This window comes from Simochromis diagramma, unplaced genomic scaffold (assembly GCF_900408965.1).
Source record: "Simochromis diagramma unplaced genomic scaffold, fSimDia1.1 OVJJ01000612.1, whole genome shotgun sequence".
NCBI classification, from domain to species: domain Eukaryota; kingdom Metazoa; phylum Chordata; class Actinopteri; order Cichliformes; family Cichlidae; genus Simochromis; species Simochromis diagramma.
The window spans coordinates 812304-817539 of NW_024387419.1; positions in this window are offsets into that span (position 1 = coordinate 812304).

The window sequence follows — 5236 nt, forward strand, 5'->3', positions numbered from 1 at the left end:
GCTTGAATCGACCATTACTGTAGAAGGCAAAGACTGTAATTGATCCATATTTCAGCTTTTTAGTCCTTTGACTTCTATTGATTTTTTAAACTTTTTTTTCAGAAATTGAATTAATTTTGGAGTACTAACTTGAAATATTTCTTCCATGCAAATCCAAATTTACCAGTCCTGATGATAGAAAATGCAGTTTTTCAGGTTATAAACAAAAGGCCATTTGAAGTTGGGTCTATCAGTGAAACAAATACAGAGCAGATTAATATGCAGATTTTAAACATAAGGGCATCAGAGATCTATTCCCCATGTCAACAAATGTTTTTTTTGGATGGTATGAAATTAGTTTGGGGATTTTAGCCCTTCATTAGTTTCCCTTAGTCTCATGTTGACAGTCAACAGTTTGTTCCTGTTGAAATAATTAGCATATGTACATTTGGAGATCAGCCACTCCCAAATCTTTTGCCTTCCAACTGCATCACCACTGAATAAGAATATTTTAACAGAGGGACCTGATGGGACTCATTAATCAGAGTGCAAAACACTTCTCATTACTGCCCTGTCTTTTCTTTTTTTTTTGTTAAAGTTTTCTCCACCAGCTCTATCTGGCCATTTTACAATCTCACCAACTTACATTTTGGTGAAAATGATTAAACGCATGCACATCATCCTGGGAGCGAGGTAATTCATTCTGAGCTCAACATTAATCAAGTCATCTGTTCTTGTCATTCATCTTTACCAAACAGAGTGCTTTGTCTCACTTCTCGCCTCTTTGACTACATCTGCAAGATCCTTTTTGCTGTGTACCCAGACATATTCGTTTTACTGCCATTTCTTAGCTTTCTTTGTTAGATGCTACGCTTTCCTCTTCAGTCTTCGTTAAAGTTTTGAACAGACCTGACCCTCTTCATTTTATCGCTGTTCTTATTTACTTAACTCTACCTTTGCACCAGCTCATGCTGTAAAGGATGAGATTTGGGAATTCAAAAGCATTTCACAACTTCAGTATTCCTCTCTAGTTCTTTCATCTAGCCTCCGAATATTTCCTGTCTTGGCGACTGATTTTGAAGCCCCTGAGTATTTTTTCCCCAGTTATGCTCACAGTTGACCTCTACATAAATATCAGATTTACTGATACTTTCAGTGAATGTGAGAAATGCTTCCCAGGCTGCCTTTTTAAATCAATTTACCTGCCCTCTCTGCTTGTGTTGTATAAAGAACAACTGACCATATTTTTTTTATTATTACTTCAGTCAGCATCTTTAATCAAAAGAGATTTCTTTTCTCTCTCTTTTTACTACTACTATCTTTAGTCTTTTCTGGGACCAGCTCGCCCTTTAGTGAGGGAAGCAGGGAGAGCAGCAAGTACTGGGCAGGGATCGAAGACAGTCACAACAATGAATGTTAGAACATTAAGGGTTAAAGTGGAAGTGGGTTGCAAAGCAGCTTGCAGAGGCAGCAATTGTGCAAGCTGAACTTGACTTTTTATGAAAACCTTTTTGATTAGACATCTTAAAACCCAGAGGAAACGGTCAACTTGCATTCATGTCCATCTCATTCCAGATGTTGATTATCTGATTGTGCATGATTATGATGGATGACTGTGTCAGACTAAGACATTACTCAGAGAAGTATTTTCCTTTCCACTTAGATGCTGCAACTATTATTATATGTGTGCAGCAGCAATACATCAGGTGGCTGCAAAGAGCAACTGTGTGTTCGTCTGAGACGGAATCAGAGTATGTGCAGATGAACATTTGTTCCTTTAAGCTTTCATATTGCTTTAGGTATGATTGTTGTGCAGGAACATTTAAAAGAAAAGAAAAAAAATACATGGCAACTAGTACAAACAAGCATACAAGAAAAAATACTAGAATTTTACTCACTAAAACTAGAGCGCAGACTTTTTAGCTGGGCTATATCTCACAGCAACATTGCATAAAATCAAAATTTGGATTGCAATGGCAAACAAAGCTTTCTCTGATCCAGCAAAGATTTTCCTTTAACTTACAGACACATTACACCTATCCTCACATATTGAGATTGGAAAATGAACAACAACATTAATGCAGCAGAGATGTGGTTCATCATGAAGATGATGGGAATCATACACCAAAAGACTAAGGAATGTTTTAAAAAACTTTGATATACAAAAAAGAGCAAACAACAAAAGATCAGTGTATAAGAACATCAGAGATAAGATTCTTTAGAGAAGAGGAGGATTGGAATACGATGTTACATTAGGAAAAATGAAAGTGAAAAGAAACAGAGGCAGAAGGAGCGAAACCATCACTGCTGGAATGAAAGACTGGATGAAGAAACGGCATTTTTGGAGGACCATGTTTGTCAACACCATTCGGCAAGGGACTTAAGAAGAAGAAGAAGAAGTGCCTCACAGCAGGCATTATTATCTTTGAGATGATTTCATTCAAAATCGTCCAAACAAACAACAAACCTATATTTGTCACACAATCACACAGAGTACAACATGTAGTAAAATGCTTGAGTCCAAGCGGTGGACGTAGCCGCGCCATTCCAGGGCTTGGTTTTAGCATGGGGGTTCTAACCAGGACCCTTACTGTATACTGGGTGGGAATCAAACTTACAACTCCCTTTCTAAAGGTGTGTAGTCTTGCCACTACACTGTCTAGCTGCCAACGTTTTGATTTCATTCAAAATCATCTAAATGACACCAATAACAAAGCTCCAAATCAATGTCTTGTCAGCAAGGGATACTGAGTGCATTTCAGCATCAAAGAGTGGGTTTTATTCAGGCTCAGGTGGGTAAGCTTTCAGGCTTTAAAAAAGTCTGTATGAAACTCTTACTTGCAATCATTAGCAACATCTTTGCAAATAAACTTTATGAGGCAATAATGTGAATTTAATAGTCTTCCACTCTGCCTGCGTTCACGTCATACTCACACATTAATGTGTTTTACATCACATTGGAGCTTTGTCGGTTCCTCAGTTATTCACTGGTGGTTTTGAACTTCAGTGACACTGACCTGTGCGAAGTTCACTGTGTGTGTGTCTTAACATATCAGTGTGTATGCTGTGCAAGTGTGGGATTGTTTTTTTTTTCACTTTAATACCCAGAGGCTATTCTTTTTGTTACTTTATCTTTTACTCTGACACCCACACATACACCTACTGTGTTATAATGAAAATGTTCTCTTTTTCAAACAAAAAGCTTCTCATGCAGATGAATTGATTTTTGTTGCATATCTTTTGTCAGATATTTCAATATGGCACTGTTCACTTCCTCCAAAAGAAAGCTGCTGCTTCTGGTTTTCCTGCGTGGATGTTCACAAATCATTCGGTGAATGAGCATCAAAACCAGAAAGATTAGCCGGAATGCCAGAAAACTTGGTGAAGGCTTTAGGAATGTGACACAGAAACAACAACTAAATATACTATAATAATAAAAGAGACTACAAGTCAGTGTAATGTCCTCCACATTGTGCGTGTCAAAGATTATAGGTTGCCTTTTCAAGAAAAAACATCTAATTACTATTCCTGTACAGAATAATTTATAATGCTTGAATGTCTTTGAATAGAGAGTGAACAGAGAGACTCAGAGCAGATCTCTGTTTAGGGGACTTCTTTATAGGGCTGGGTATCGTCACTGATTTCTAGAATCGATTCGATCCACGATTCGATTCGATTCGATTTGAATCTGGGAAATTTTGCCTCAGACAGTCAGAAATATTATAATTCAGATCAGGACATTTACATATTTTTGTATCTATAAAAAGGAAGCTGACACTTTCCAGACTTTATCAAAGGTGTGAGCGTCACAGCAGATGCCTTTGTGTCAAAGTAGCTGAAGATAAAACACAGAAAAACATGAAGGTGATTTTCCTGGCCTGGGATTTTATAAAAATATTCTGCAGTACATCAAAAACGAAAGAAAACCATTAATCAACACATGAACATTACCTCTGAAGTTACAGCGGTTTTATTAGAGACACAGCTGAGCGTTTTGCATTTTGCATCATTTTAAAAAGTTTACATTTGTTCAGTATTGAACAGCAGAAATTAGGTTTTCTTTTCGGAAGTAAGTAAAAGGAAAGAAAAGCTGTAAACAACGGTAGACTTGTGCGTAACAAGCAAGCGAATAATGAAGAAAACAGATTTTTAGACGGGAAACTGTTCTTGAAGTACAGAGAGAGAGAGAGAGAGAGAGAGAGAGCTGTGCATGAAGTGTGATTTTATTGTGGTGGAAGCAAAACAGCAAAAGTCAGAGGGAATTCATGACGATGTTTTTGTGAACTGCTGGTTCGTCAATATTGTTTGGAGAGAGATCAAACTAACAGCTCTAGAATCAGCGCAAAAAGGGCGTAAACACAAAGCGCGGACCCGCCGAAACATCAGAATCAGCGAGCTGTCGGCTTTCAGCCCCGACCGTGTCCGTGCCATTGGGTGAGAAAGGCGACATCTCACTGATTCTGATCCGTCGGCGGGTCCAAGCTTTGTGTTTACGTCTTTGTGCAGAATCCGTGTTCCTGCTCTCATTTACTGTTTTAGCTGTTTGGTGGTTGTCGAAATTTTGTGAGGTTTAACCTGAGATTCTGGCGTTTCGGGCAAAATAAATGTATATTTAAAAATCGATTCAGGATTTTAATGAATCGATATCATGTTATCCAAGCCAGAATCGATTTTAATCGATAAATCGATTATCAAAACCCAACCCTACTTCTTTATAATTCTTGTCGACAGTCACCGACAGAAAAATGAGATTGCCCATACAAGAATGAGCCGAAATCTGGCTTCTCTGGGTGTCTGGCCTTTTTCTTCATGGGGTGAAGAGCTCACTAATTCCAGATGACCTCTGTTGTCCCTGCACATCAAGTGGCGATAATGGAGATGGGGCCCAGCTTTCAGGTAATGGTGATTGAAAGTTGGACAAGTGAAAAAAATCTGAGTGTGTCCGGGAGTGCGATTCCCAGAGAGAGGAGGAAAGACAGGCCTTATGGTTAATAAAAAAATACCTCAGTCGAAAGAATATGAATCTAAACCGTGATATCTTCCTAACCCAAGGATTTTTTCTGCTTTTTCAAGCAGGCCTAGTTGAGGTTCAGCTTGACACGGGTGCGGCACAAGTCCAGTGGGACAATCATGCCTGGTCACGCTACAAGGCAACTGCATCGAACACTGCTGGTTTTCTTAATGAGAACAAATCCCTGAGGATGGTTTAAATTGTGAATGTGCATATATGTAAACTACAGAAGCAGTTTGTGTGTGT